Below are 15,701 nucleotides of genomic sequence, written 5' to 3'. Positions count from 1 at the left end.
AGAATGAAAAATGTAACAGAGTTGATTTTTTTCTCCTCATTCTTTCCTGATCATTACCTTTGAATGAGTTTCTAAGGAAATCAAATGACATCAAAATTTATTTTTTCATGAGCACGGATCCTAAGAGAAGATAAATCAATACTGTTCGACTTTAATATGTAGCTTGTCATCACCAAATGCATTGAGCACTTGTTAATATATTCCTATTGGCAACATCCAAATAAGAGCCATGATTTACCGCAGACTTATTTTGTGCTATGTCTAGATGCAAGGTACCACCAGACCTTACAACAACACTTCTAGTTCAGTTCCTCGTGCCTCAATTCACCTCTGAGGGACCAAGGTTTCCTCTGAGGTTAACCTCCGGCAGGATACACGATTTGTCCAAGGTTATAGTTTTTAAATGTCACATTCAGAATTTGACCCCAAGACTTGGTGATTCCACAGTCTTCCCCATGCCCCTCTACCTCTCTGTCTCGCCATTGATCCCTGTTTTGTGATCATATCAGGAACCAATCTATGCTAGTTCAGTCTTCTGGAAATATGTACAATTGAAAGCTGTGGAGTATTGCCCCAGTGAGAAAGGGCTGTGGCTACTTTAGGTCAATGATTTATTTAACTTCGTGCAGAAAACCAAAGACAGTTTTCTGGGAAGGTACTGCTGAGACCTTTGTCCAAACAAATGGACTGTCTCTGAGGGTGCTGAGTGCATCAGAGCCCTATCCAGAGGACCCTGTGACAAGTTCTACAGGATGTAGGCAAAAGGATGAAGGTGTGTTACAAGAGATGCACTGCATCTGACCTTGGGCTGCTTAAAAAAAATTAACACAATGTGAGTGTCCTATTCCAAAACAGTGCAAACACGGGTGTATAGAAATAGTGAGACCTTTGTGGAAAATTAAATGAACCTGGGTCCCAATTCCAGCTCTACTTGTCAGCTGTGTGATCTTGGGCAAATGCCTTCGCCTCTCTGAGATACATTTCTTCACCTGTAAACTTGCAAAATTCCTACCTCCAAGATTATCGTATAAGGGCTAAATGATAGACTGTATGGTAAAATGCCTAGCATGGACCAGGCTCTCGATATCGGTATGGTTTTTAACAAAAGGTGATGTTAGAGAAAGAAAGTAGAAAAAGGAGTGGGGATGGAAAAAGAGCTTAGGGGACAGAAGGGGAATCACAAGAAAGCCCTGAGGTGACATTGAAGTCCCCCATTACCATTTGTGGTTTCCACCTTCAACCTCCTGGCTCCAAAACCCAAGGTCCCCTCTTTCCCTTCCCCCAGCTGGGCCCAGGGGAGTTTCCTTTCTCTTTCCATTTGTGGTGCTTCTGAAGCTCTCCCCTGCCCTCAGGCCCATGGGTATTTCCTCCCTGCGTATGGTGCTTAGCTTTTTCTGCCCTGCCCTATTAGGGTTGGAGCCCGGACCCCTGGCAGGTGCCACACACACTGCTTCTAAATTCATTATCTGAGTCTACAAAGCATTCCAGCCACAGCTTCCCTTTGTCTGAGGTTGGTGACAGATAGCTTTATGGAATCATTCAATCGGCTCGGTGTAACACATGTCACCCTGGCAGAGTGCATATAAATGCCACACTTGCGCTGCGCTCTGTGGTATATGCCCAGTGCGTTCACGTGATGAACTAAGTGATCCCAGGCCCTTTCTGGGAGTCATCTGTTGTGTTTCAAGCACGCTCGACACTTTTATAAATATCTTATGGTACTTAGCTCCTTGTACTGCTAGCCTCCGTTTATAGGGCTGTCTTCTGCACAGACTCTGTGCTTCTGAGCTGGTCTAATGCATTTCTGCTTGCTCTGAACTTCAGCCCATTGCTTGGCACCTTGTTCATGCTCGATAAACGTGTGAGCGAATGACTCTACACGAGCTCTAAGAGACAGATTTCATTCTGGAGCCGAATTTATTTGCAGAAGAGGTTATATGAAAATCCAATAACAGGCGTGCACTTCCCACGAGACCTTATTAGCTTTCCATAGCGCCTCTTTGCAACGGAGGCAAACTTAAGTGTAAATACCAGCCCGCAGATTTTCTTGTGGCCTCTTGGAGCAGTGATCCTCATCCCTTTGTCTGTAATGACTCTTCCTCTGCCTAATGCCAAGAAAAACGAAGCCTGAAATGAGTGGCACTTTGCCCCTGGGACCAACGTGAACTGAGACACTCAGAGACGCGACCCGCAGCAAATGTTTCTGGGAGACAGGAATGCGACAGGATGGCAGGAAAGTCCCAGGACGGAAGCCGAGCAACCCTGTGGGAGGGATTCCACCCAGCGGCCCTGAGAGCCAGACATCAGACAGCCGCTCAAATCAAAGCAGCCCAACTGACGCTCTATGATTTCAATTCCAGAAAGTAAAACGTAAATCTTAGTGGGTTCTCAACCCCTACACTCGCAATTCATGAAATCGGCTAAGGGGGGACTGAGGGGTTGAGCTCCAAGCCGGGGTCACGAGGGCAGGACGCCCTTGCTGCAGCCCTGCTCCCCGGGAAGAACTGGTTACCTTAAGCAACTTTACAAAGCGCTTTGCAGATTCCGCTTCCTGGGATGAAAGGAAAGTGGGGAGAGACGGAGTCTTGCTGTCGAATCTTCTGAAAGAGTCCAAAGGGAAAGGCTGAACGTTGGGGCGGACCCAGGGCTGCTCCCTGGGAGGCTGAAGCTCTGGGAGCAAAAACACCCGCTTAGCAACAAGTTCCTAAGGGAGGTCACTCCGGCTTTTTTTTTTTTTTTCTTTTAAAGTGACAGGTGACTTCCAGTAGCAGAGCACGGACATGCTGGGGGAACAGAGGAGCCCAGCACAGACAGGAACCAGCTGGGGGAAGCTGATCAGAAGTCAGGTGGGGGGGCTTTAGGAAGCACGCCCTCCCTTATGTCATCGGGGTCACTGGGCATTTCTGGCAAGAGACAGGCGATGCTCAGATGCGGGAGGTTTAGAATCACGAAAGGTCACCATGAGTGGGCGGTGCACCTGACTTATTTGCAGCCAAGGTTCTGGGCGGTGCTGCTGGGCAGCGGTGAGTGTTTTCCAGTTAAATGTGGAGGCTGGATGTCCAGGATTAATCTTTGCGTATTTTTGGAATCCTACTAAGATTGCTCAAAGAGGATATAAGTGGTATTGGCTTAAAAAAAGCAAAGGTCATGGGAGAAGTGGCAAAGCACATGGAAGAGAAATGGAATGGATAGACCAAGGAAAGCCACACTCCAACCTTTCTGGTGTGTGTGTGTGTGTATAAATGTATCCATCTGGGTATCCTGTGTGTGTGTGTGTGTGTGTGTGTGTGTGTGTATCTTTGCATGTGTATCTGTGTGTGGGGGGAGGAGAAATGAGCCCATCCATTCTACAGAATTCCAGAGAGGGTCAGGACTAGGTTCAGGAGGGTGGGGGTTGAATCCTGTCCCTCCAAAAGAAAGTATGTTGGAGCCCTAGCCCCCAGTGCCTCTGAATGTGACCTGATTTGGAGACAGGTCCTTACAGACGCAATCAATTTAAAAAGAGGTCATTAGGGTGGGCTCTAATCCAGTATGACTGTGTCTTTATAAAAAGGGGATATTTGGGGACAGGGACAGACATGCACACAGGAAAGATGATGTGAAGACCCAGGGAGAGCAACATCTACAAGCTAAGGGAGGACTGCAGCCCCCAGAAGCTGGGAGAGAGGACCAGAACAGACTCTCCCTCACAGCCCTCAGAAGAAACAGATCCTGCCAATCAATACCTGATTTCCTTTATATTTTATATTATATTATTTTGTTTATTTTTTAACATTTACTTATTTATTTATTTATTTTTGTTGATTTACTTCTTTGAGAGAGAGAGAGAGAGAGAGAGAGAGAGAGCAAACATGAGTTGGGGAAGGGCAGAGTGAGGGACAGAGAGAATTCCAAGCAGGCATCACACTGTCAGGGTGCTGAGGGTGACATGGGGCTTGATATTATGAATCGTGAGATGACAACCTGAGCCAAAACCAAGAGTCAGATGCTCAGCCAAGTGAGCCACCCGGGCACCCCTGTTTATTTTGTGACACCTGATTTCTTACCTCTAGTCCCCACAATAGTGAGACGATGCATTTCTCACTGTGTATGTGGTACTTTGTTACGGCCTCCCCTGCAAACGAATCTAGTCAGATACCAAGGCAAGTGGGGCTGAAAATTCACGAAGATGTGAACAGCTATGCATAGAGGAGTTAGATCCTCAGGACCCTCCCTTACTCCTGGCAGCCTGGAAATATGCTCATCCTCCTTACTCCCCCTTTTCTGCCCCCCCCCCCCAAAGCAGATTGGAAGCTACTTCTCAAGGGAAGTTGGGCCAGAGACACTCTGGCCACAAGTTCCCAGGTACAGCAGAAGGTGGATGTGTCTCAGGGCTGAAAACTGGGCAGGAAATGGAGAGGAGGCAAGGTCCTTTCCTTCTCACAGAACTGAAGTAACCTTTGGCTCTCCTTGTGTCACCTCCAGCAGCACCAATCTAGAAAACATAGAAAATTATTTTCTGGTCACAAAGAACAGACCCCAGATACTGACATTTCTGGATCCTCCAGTGAAAAACTAGCATATTGCCCTTGCAAAAAAGCATTATGGAGAAAATGAGGGGATCTCAGGTTAAGAAATAACACACTTGTAGTTATAGAAAGAGAGAACCGAGAAAATGAGAAGACAGAATTAACAAAGAAATAATAAAAGAAAAACTCTCAGAGGTGAAAGAGTAAATCTTTAGGTTAAAATATTCTATCTAGTATCTAATAATGGCACAAGGAGACAACAAAACTCCTCAGTTTGTGCTTCAGTTGTGGTGGGAAAAATATTCTTCAGAGAATTCGTAAGTATTGGCTTGCACTATACCGTTTGATTTATTTGTGCTATCTATATCGTTTAGGAGTCTCCTAAGTGAAAAATTTTAAAAGAATTTTTTAAGTTGATTTATTTGTTTAGAGAGAGACAGAGACAGCATGAGTCAGGGAGAGACAGAAAGAGAGGGAGAAGAGAAAGAACCCCAAGTAGGCTCTGCACCGTGAGCACAGAACCTGACGTGGGGCTCAAACTGATGAAACTTCAAAAGCATGACCTGAGCTGAAACCGAGAGTTGGACGCTTAATCTACTGAGCCACCTAGGCACCCCCTACGTCACAAATTTTAAAAGGTAATCTCAAGCTACTGTATCCCATGGGGTGCTGGGCAAAGGCAGATACAGAACTTTCCTGGAGGATTATATCTTCAAGTACTTAGTTCAGGAAAGCTGTGGATAAACCTTGTTGAAGATGAGCTCACAATCCAAAGTTAGCCAACACAACAGGAAATAATCACAAGTCTGAAGACAATCAAAGGGCACAATGAGATATGCAAGATCTTCTGATCATACAACAATCAGATGGAGAATATTAAAAAAGCAATGATCATAGAAGAGTTTATAGGGATGCTTTTAAAAGAGTTTATAGGGATCATAGAAGAGTGAGATACTATCAAACAGATGAGGCAAATGTGAAAAAACATCAGTTAGAGCTTTTAGAAATGATTGATAAAGTCATGATTTTTTAATTTCGTTGTATGCATTTATTATTTATTTTAATTAAAACATTTTTTAAATGTTTATTTATAATTTAAAGACAGAGAGAGTCAGAACGTGAGCAAGGGAGGGGCAGAGGGAGAGGGAGACACAGAATCTGAAGCAGGCTCCAGGCTCTGAGCTGTCAGCACAGAGCCCAACGCGGGACTCGAACTCACAAACCGCGAGATCATGACCTGAGCTGAAGTCGGAGGCTTAACCGACTGGGCCACCCAGGCGCCCCAATTTTAATTTTTTTTAATGTTTATTTATTTGTGAGAGAGAGACAAAGCATGAGCAGGGGAGGTTCAGAGAGAGAGGGAGACACAGAATCTGAAGCAGGCTCCAGGCTCTGGGCTGTCAGCGAGCCAGATGTGGGGCTCAAACTCACAAACAGTGAGATCATGACCTGAGCTGAAGTCGGATGCTCAACCAACTGAGCCACCCAGGTGCCCCTCATTTTATTTATTTATTTTTAATATTATTTTTTAACGTTTATTTTTGAGAGAGAGAGACAGAGAGTGCGAGCAGGGGAGGTTCAGAGAGAGAGGGAGACACAATCCGAAGCAGGCTCCAGGCTCTGAGCTGTCAGCACGGAGCTGGACGGGCTCGAACTCATGAACCGTGAGATCATGACCTGGGCTGAAGTTGGACACTTAACCACCTGAGCCACCCAGGTGCCCTGAAAGTCATGATTTTTTTTTTTTAAGGCAAAGGATGAGTCAAACTACCTGTGACAGAGCTGGAAAGAGAATTAATGGTGTAGAAGAGAGATTTAGAAAATTAAAGTGTGGCATGCGAGATGGAAATTAAAAGAGTAGTTGGGAGACACGGAGGGGCACTGAAGAGGCCCCAGTGTCCCACGAGCCCCAGGGGGAAAGCAGGGAGGACAGAGATAAGTGCTGGATCTGAAAAGAGGGATCTTGGTCAACTTCTTTAACTTTTCTAGGTTTCAGTTTCCTCCTCTGTAAAATGAGGTTAATGATAGTAACTGCTCCGGAGGGTTGTTATGAGGCTTTAATAAGTTACTATTTGTCAAATCTTGGCGTATGGTAAATTCTGTACATCTTACTAAACACACAAAAAAATGTGAATGTTGTTTTAATTAGCTCAGGCTGACTGTTTTCACCATAGACTGGATGACTGACACAACAGAGACTTATTTTCTCAGTCTATAATCTGGGAAACCCAAGACCAAGGTGCCACTGGATTAATTTCTGGTGAGAGCTCTCTTCCTGGCTTGTAGATGGGCACCTTGTATCTGTATCTTCACATGGCTTTTCCTTGGTGCATTCAGATTGAGAGAGAGATAACTCTCTTCCTCTTCTTATAAGACCACTGATCCTACCAGATTAGGACCCCATCTTTATGACCTCATTTAACCCTAGTGACCTCCTCAAATCCCTATCTCCAAATACTGTCACATCAAGCATTAGGGCACCAACATGTGAGATCTGGGGGGAGACACAGTTCAGTCCATGTTTATTGTACGAGATGTTTATTGTACGAGATCATCTATTTGAAGTGATCAACTATGATAAGAGATAGGATCTGTTCACCACCCCTGAGCTAATTTACCTTCTGATTGTGACTTCTCTGATATTTTAATATTTGACTAAACTAAACCAGTGCATAAGAATTATATATGTCAGGATGTGCTGAAATTATTAAAAAGCATAATTCAAAAACATCATTTTTTACAAAGTTTCTTATAGAAGCAAAATAAATGAATATAGCAGATTTGTTTTAAATCAAGATGCAAAAATCTCTTTTAGGTAAAGTGTTCTGAGCTAGCTAGAGTTTTTAATCAAGAACAAATGTTGAATCACATATCATAAGCTTTTATTCCTGCAACTTTTGAGGTAATCAAATATGATTTTTCTTCTTTCCTTTTTTTGATGTGAATTACATTAACAGGCTTCTTTTTTCTGAAAAAAATTTTTTTAATGTTTATTTCTGAGGGAGCAAGAGGGAGAGAGCGAACAAGCAGGGGAGGGGCAGAGAGAGAGGAGGACACAGAATCCGAAGCAGGCTGCAGGCTCTGAGCTGTCGGCCCAGAACCCAACATGGGGCTCGAACTTATGAGCTGTGAGCTCATGACCGGAGCCAAAGTTGGATGCCCAACCGACTAAGCCACTTAGGCGCCCCACATTAACAGGCTTTTTAATGCCAAGTTTTTCTTGCATTTCTGGGATACGCGAAACTGGGTCAAGATAATTAAAAAATTAATTCTTGGATTTAGTTACCGCTTATTTGGATTTTATTTTTGCCTTTGTGTTCATCAGTGAAATTGTACTTCTGTTTTTCCTTTCTTGTATTGTCCTTGCTTTAATTTAGATAAAGGGATATATGAATCTCAAAAAAGCAGACTGATCTCTGTGTCCCTCTCTCTCTTTCTCTCCCTCTGCCTCTCTGTCTCTGTTTCTGTCTCTCTCTCTCTCTCTCTCTCTCTCTCTCTCATACACACACACACACGCACACATGATCTGTTGTAAACTTGTCTCTAAAACTGTTTGGATCTGATGAGATTTTTTTGTTGTTGTGTTAAAATACATACAACATCAAATTTGTGGTTCTAACCATTTTCCCCAGTTTTATTCAGATATATTTCACATATGAGATTGTATTAGTTTTAGATGTGCAACATAATAATTCGATACTGTATATATTGCAAAATGATCACAATAAATCTAGTTGCCATCCATCACCTCACATAGTTACAATTCCCCCCCACGCCCCCCACCCCGCAATGAGAATTTTTTTTTTGAGAGAGAGAGAGCGTGAGAGAGAACGGGGGAAGGGCAGAAGGAGAGAGAGAGAATCCTAAGCAGGTTCCACACTCAGGGCAGAGCCCATGCTGGGCTCGATCCCATGACCCTGGGCTCATGACCTGAGCCGAAATCAAGAGTCCAATGCTCAACCAACTGAGCCACCCAAGAGCCTCCTCTTGCAATGAGAACTTTTACGATCTACTCTCTTAGTAACTTTCAAATACATATTTTAGTGTACAATTAATATAGTACATATAGTAATATGTGCAATTAATATAGTACAATTAGTGTATTATATTCACAGCATAGTGCAACCGTCCCGTCACCGTTATCTGTTTCCAAAATATTTTCACCACCCCAAAATAGAAACCCTGTAACCATTAAACAATAACTCTGTATTTCTCCCTCTCGAGACCTAACCCAGCCCCTGGTAATGTATAAGCTCCACTCTCTGTCATGATAAATTTGCCTAGTCTAGTTATTTCATATGAATGGAATCATACAACAATTGTCCTTTTGTGTTTGGCTCACTTCACTTAGCATAAGGATTTCGAGGTTTATTCATGTCATAGCATGTGCCAGCACATGGTTTCTTTTTCAAGCTGAATTAATATTCCTTTGCAGAGCTACTCGCGGTTAACTTCTGCATTTACCTGCTGATGGGCACTTGGGTTGTTTCCATCTTTCCGTGAGAGTGCATAATGTTGCAACGAACAGTCACATACACGGGTCTGCTGCGTCCCTGCTTTCAATTCTTTTAGGTAGATTCCTAGGAGTGGAACTGTTGGGTAATTCTAGGTTTACCTTTTTAAGGGACTGCCACTGTTTTCCGCAGTGGCTGAGCCATTTTGCATTCCACCACTCATGTGCAAGGGTTCTAATTTTTGCACATCCTTGCCAACACTTGTCATTTTCCACGCTTTTGATTGACAGTCATTCCAGTAGGTATGAAGTGGCATCATACTGTGGTTTTAATTTGCATTTCCCTATGAGTAATGATGTTGAGCTCTGTAATCCATCGGGTTTGTTGGCTAATCATGGATCTTCTTTGGAGAATAACGTTATTTGTGGAGGGTAGGGGGTGGTTGTAGCTCAGTTTGTGACTGCTGATTCTACTTCTTTGTTGCTTATAAGCCTATTCAAACTTTAAATTTCTTCTTTCAGTTTTAGAATTGTATACTTTTAGGAAATTGTTCTTTTCTTTTTTTTTAATTTTTTTAACGTTTTATTTATTTTCGAGAGAGAGACAGAGACAGAGTGCGACTGGGGGAGGGGCAGAGAAAGGGAGTCACAGAATCTGAAGCAGGCCTCAGGCTCCAAGCTTTCAGCACAGAGCCCGATGCGGGGCTCGAACTCACGAACCGTGAGATCATGACCTGAGCCGAAGTCGGACGCTTAACCGACGGAACCACCCAGGTGTCCCGCTTTTCTTTGTTTTTAAATTGATTAGCATAAGGATTTTCAAAATATTCCTTATTATTTTTAAGCTGTGACCTATCTGTAGTTGTATCTTTTTAAAAATTATTTTGAATAATAAAAACCCCATGCTCTATGTTGGTATGCCCTTGTGGCTGTTTAAAAAAATTTTTTTTAATGTTTATTTTTGAGAGACAGAGAGGGGCACAGAGCACGAGCGGGGGAGGGGCAGAGAGAAAGGGAGACACAGAATCCAAAGTGGTCTCCAGGCTCTGAGCTGTCAGCACAGAGCCTGACTCAGCGTTCAAACATGAACTGTGAGATCACCACCTGAGCTGAAGTTGGACACTTAACCGACTGAGTCACCCAGGCACCTCTTCCTGGTTGTTTTAAAACAAAACTTCCAAGGGATGCCTGGGTGGCTCAGTCAGTTAAGCATCCAACTTAAGCTCAGGTCATGATCTCGCAGTTCGTGAGTTCAAGCCCCCTGTAGGGCTCTGTGCTGACAGCTCAGAGCCTGGAGCCTGCTTCAGATTCTGTGTCTCCCTCTCTCTCTGCCCCTCCCACCTCATGCTCTGTCTCTATGTCAGAAAAATGAATAAACCTTAAAAACAAATAAAACAAAACCTTCAAATTCTTTGACATTCTTCCCATTGAGAGATGAAGTTTGTTTTCCTTTCCTTTGTATCTGAGCGGACTTTTAACCTCATTGACGATCAAGTATTGCTGGCTGATTCTTGAGGCTGAGTCACAGAAACAATGAGGTTTCTATGTTGCTTGCTAGACCTTTCATGTTTCCGGCCTTGAGCTGCCATATAAGTTTGACTACCCTGAAGCCACCACTCTGTGAGGGAGCCAGGCCACATGGAAAGGTACACACTCTATTTGGAAGTTTTAGTCTTTGCGTCAGCCTGGCCAAGGCCCCAGACATGTGTGTCACAAGCCTTTGGATGTTTCCAACCCCTAGACATTATGTCACCTCTCGGGTTCGGCTTTTCTCAGTGGAGGCAGCAGATTAGAGTAGAGATCAATGAATCAATCACCTGTGCTCTGTTCAAATTGCTGACCTTCAGAATCCACGTGCATAATAAAATGATTGTTTTAAGCCACTGCAGTTGGGGTCATTTGTTATGCAGCACAAGTAATTGTAGCAGCCACGTCTTTAAATAGATGAACAAATGAATGAATGAACAAATGAAATATGGTCATTATTTTTTTTTACTTAGGGCTCTGAGGCGTATAATTTTTACTTATATACCTAAAACACAAATAATAAGCAAATGTATTCAATGCCTGAAAGGGTATACCACTAAAGCATGGGCATTGGAACCCTCTTTGGGAGATTAGGACACTAAAATGAAAATGGAAAAGTCGTAGGACCTGAGATGAGACTGTCATGCTATGTTCTTTCTGGAGGAGAGCTGCCATGGCCCATTATTCAGGTCAATAAGGGTTAAACTATGCTTTTCAGACCTGAACAGGTGGAACACAAGTTCAGCCTTTAGATGAATGAGTCATTCTTACTCGGTTCTGGGAATTTTATAATATTTTTGATTGTAGTTGATACTTTCTCCAGGAAAAAAAAAATCTGTCACAAGGGAAAACACATTGCTAAAACAAAGCTCAACTTGGAAGCTAAAGAATCACCTTTGAATCATAAATTATACAAAACCATGCTCTTCAACATTTGATTTATATTTTCCAATTCACTGAATTATATACATCTCCCCTTGAAATATGGCTTAAACTGCAGCAAATCTGAACCTCTTGTTTCTATAGTAAGTGGAGAGAAACACTTATTGACTCAGATATATTGGTTCTGTAGCTTATTTTTATTTTGTAGATATTAAAGCATTTAATTTTCTTCCTCCGGGGCTATGATTTTCAGCCTGTTTCGAATTGCAACGGCTTTCTTCTCATTTGCTTCTTTTCAAAACATTCTCCCTTCCTAAGAGAGCTGTCTAAGCTATCAAGAATAAAATGCTAGAAGATTCATTTTATCTGGAAACTCATGTCATAATTTGAAATAATTGGATACTCTCTTACATATCAGAGGAAACTGCTACTCTTAGTAGGAATTGTGAATTCTCATATTCTGATATTTTTCTTGTTGAAAAGGTTATTTTGTTACAATTTTTATATTCTCTTCTCTTCAGCTACTTCCTTTAAAAGCATCTCACTGTTACAACCTGCTTCACCAGCTTAGGGTATAAATATTATCACAATGCTTTCATTTTCCAACTAGTTGCTCAAAGACTAGTGCCTCCCCTGGAAGCCTCATTTTCACTTAGAAGTGTTCATAAATCTCGAACAATGGCTTACTCCATTCAAGGGGTAGTCCTGTATCCAAATGCCAAAGGAGAGAGAATAGAGGAGTCCAGCTCGTTATTGCAGTAAATGGCTCCAAGAGGGCTGAACGCTTTTGCCCTCAGATGCATTGATGTGTCCACTAGTCCAAATAGTCATACCAGATTCCTCACATTTAAGAGTTCATGGTTTTATGGGGCGCCTGGGTGGCTCAGTCGGTTAGGCATCTGACTTCAGCTCCGGTCATGATCTCACAGTCTGCGAGTTCGAGCCCCGCGTCAGGCTCTGTGCCGACAGCTCAGAGTCCGGTCCTGTTTCAGATTCTGCGTCTCCCTCTCTCTCTGACCCTCCCACATTCATATTCTGTCTCAGTCTCAAAAATAAATAAAAACATTAAAAAAATTTTTTAAAAAGAGTTCATGGTTTTACTTTTTAGTTTATACCATTGCTTTCAACCACTGTTGAATTTGTCCTTCTAGGGGACATTTGGCAAAGTTTGGGGACATGTTTGGTTGTCACAATATAGGGAACCTACCTCCAGCATGTAGTGGGTAGAGGCCAGGGATCTTGCTAAGCCTCTTTCAAAGCACAGGACAGCCCCCTTCTCCATAAAAACATTGGCCCCAAGCGCCAATAGGACCCTGGTTTCTCCAATATGGTTATATCAATTAACTTCCCAGTGTTCCCCACATCTGGAGAGATTTAAGACCTCAGTCACAAGCTACACCTAAACCAGCAATTACACTCCCTCCTTCCTCCCCTCCCACCAGTCCCCTGAGTTCTGATTTGAACCACTGTCTCCACTCCCCAAACCCCTTTTCTTCTTGTTGAATTGCCCTCCAGGGTGCCAAGTATCCCTTCTAACTGATCAACTCAATTAGGACCATCCACGTTGATCAGAGAGGTTTTCATGCTGTTGAAATTCAGCAGGAAAGAGTCAAGTGCCTAAATCCCTTTTGTCCCCGTGGAGTTCCTTGCCGCTTTGCAAATTTGATCAAGGCCTACAAGGGGAATTGAGAAAGGGAAGAGTCCTTCAGGTAGTAGAAAATCCCGTTGTACCCCCATTTCCCAGGGGGTGGTGTCTTACATTTGCAAATTCCAGAAGAGTTGCTTAGAAGACCCTTCACTGCAACAAGATCTTATCCAAGGACACCTTCTGGGCTCACTAGACAGAGGAACTGCTGACAATATCTCAATAAAAATATTCTCTGGGCACCCATCCATCTATTATTTTCTCATGTCCTGTGATGCCACAAATTGCAATGTATTTCCTTCAAATGCACCAAATGCTAAATATACTTAGGAAGCGTAGACAGTTTGCTAGACTTAATTTAGGAATGACATTTCTATTGATTCCAGGTCAAGAATTTTCATGTTTTTGCTGTCTGCAGCCATAGCTCTCTGTATAGACAACTGTGCTCTGCCCTTTGGTGCAGATTTCTTGAGGGCCGGGGACAGGGGGAGGATTTGAGTTCTTGCGCTGGTGCAGATGATACACTGATACAGTGGGTATCCAGGAGCATCTAAACTCACTTCCTCACTTCTGTCAAACTGGGAAGCTTTGTTTCTAACATCCTTAAATGGACCAGGGTATAAATAGAATTTTCTTGTACTTGCCTCTGATTTTGATCACTGTTGATGCTGTGGGAAATGCATGGCAGATTCCAAATAACTGTCTAGCAAATAGATTTCTGGAGTAAGAGCCATCTGTAAATTGGTAGCTGCCTGTGTTCTCACTATTAGAAGGATGGAATTTGGAGCTCAGGGCAAAAGAACACTTGTCACTGGGCACCATTCCGCTCTCTTGGGCTTGGCCTGTAAGGAGCTTTGACATACTTGAGGAATGTTACAAGGCAGCTGGGAAAGATGGACACTGCCATATGCTGCCCAACAGGGCTGGACAGTGGAGCGATCCAATGGGAGCTTGGCCAGCCTCATGAGGGTGGCCTCAGGGTCCCAAGTGCCATCATATCTAGTTGCCAGCTTTCAGTAACTCTGCTATAATTCCTCTCTCTTTTGGGGAGACTATTAAAATCTTTTGTATGTTCCAACATAGTCTCATCTATGCTGTGGGAAATTACAGAAAGGGTTTATATCCATGCTTGGGACAGAAGGGTAGGGAAAGGAAGAAGAATTGTAGGAACCCGAAGGATGGTATCAGTGGAGAATCCTAGAATCCTCAAAAGGCGAGTGAATTTTAGGAACAACAGTTGGGGGAGGGAGACTTGGGTTTGCCACTTACTATATGAATATTCTACCCTTCACTACTGACTGAGTTATTGTACAGAAGGATCCCGAGGTTTACTTACACATTCTTTGAGGTACTGCTATAGGCTAGAATTCTTCAGTCCTGTCTCCTAACTCACATCTCCACTGACACTGGAGAAGGATTTGCTGTCATTTACAAGCCTTCCGTCTTTCTTTGTCCTCCCAAATCTTACCACTAGCATAGTGCTTCTCTTTCCTACTGGGATCTCATTAGTCAAGGAAATTCTCGGGACACAGTAGACACTCAATAAATATATGCTGAACGATCGAAGGAATAAACTAACACATGAAAGGAAGTTTTCGCTGGGTCATTATTTGAGGACAAAAATGTATGACTGAGAGTCTGAAAAACACCATCTCACCTTGAATCAACTGTCTTGACTCAAGAGCCAGTAAGGCTGCTTATGTGAAATTCAGGAAGGCCATCATTAGTAGTAGCAGGGGTCCTTGGGGCAAGTGGTTGAGACGGTGGCTTTTAGCATCAGACTGAACTTCTGGCCTCAAACTCTGGATCTGCCATTTGCTAATAGGATAAAAGGACAGTAGCTTATGGTTTTAGTTGATTCACAATTTCAAGTTAAAATGCGTCTTTCCACCTGTCCATCCATCCATCCATCCATCCATCCGACATTTATTACGTATTTGCCATGTGGCAGGTGTAGTGAAACGGGCTAGACATTCAAAAATGATTAGGGAAAAATCCTTACCTTCTAGGTGTTTGCCATCTTGTGGGGGTTGAAGCCTCCATACACAGGCATGCAGCCAGGTTTGTGGTCAGTCACAGAGGAGTGTCTGGAACTGAAGTATTGTCACTGCCACTCTATTTGTTAAGTGCAGCACATGTGGAGGAGTAGCTTTGAAAGGTGTGCGAAGCAGTGGGAAGAGATGAACAGAAGGAGACAGACCTTGGCTTCAGTTCCATCTTAGTGACAAGTTCTTCGTCTCTTGTGGATCTCTGTTTCCTCTTCCATAACATGAAGTGGGCAGAGAAAGATGATCTTCAAAGCCCCTCCATGCTCACAGTTGGTTTTGTAAAATCTTAGTTTGTTCTCTAGCAGAGTAGTTATCATTTCTGGCCACTAGAGGTCAGTACCTTAAAAAGCAAACTGGCCTCATTCCATTCAGCCATCAAAGTAAACCTCGAAGGAGAAGCAAAATTACTATTTTCTTACCTTGCTTTGAGAAGGAAGAAATATCCCCAAAGAAACAGTTTTCCTTTTGACATATTGGAGCCTCGGTCTTGACTCCTTTTGCTAAGTACTCACCGCTGAGTTTACTAACAATCTCAGAGTGAGAGTTGAGATGAACAGAAAGTACAGCTCTAGTTACTGAAGCATGGTTTCTGCACAGACCCAAAGGCATTGATATTTGTGTGATAGAATGAAAGAATA

This window comes from Lynx rufus, unplaced genomic scaffold (assembly GCF_022079265.1).
Source record: "Lynx rufus isolate CCGP_SWC_20201006 ecotype Redwood Valley unplaced genomic scaffold, mLynRuf1.p SCAF_3, whole genome shotgun sequence".
Classification (NCBI taxonomy): domain Eukaryota; kingdom Metazoa; phylum Chordata; class Mammalia; order Carnivora; family Felidae; genus Lynx; species Lynx rufus.
Note: the sequence above shows the minus strand (reverse complement) of the source record.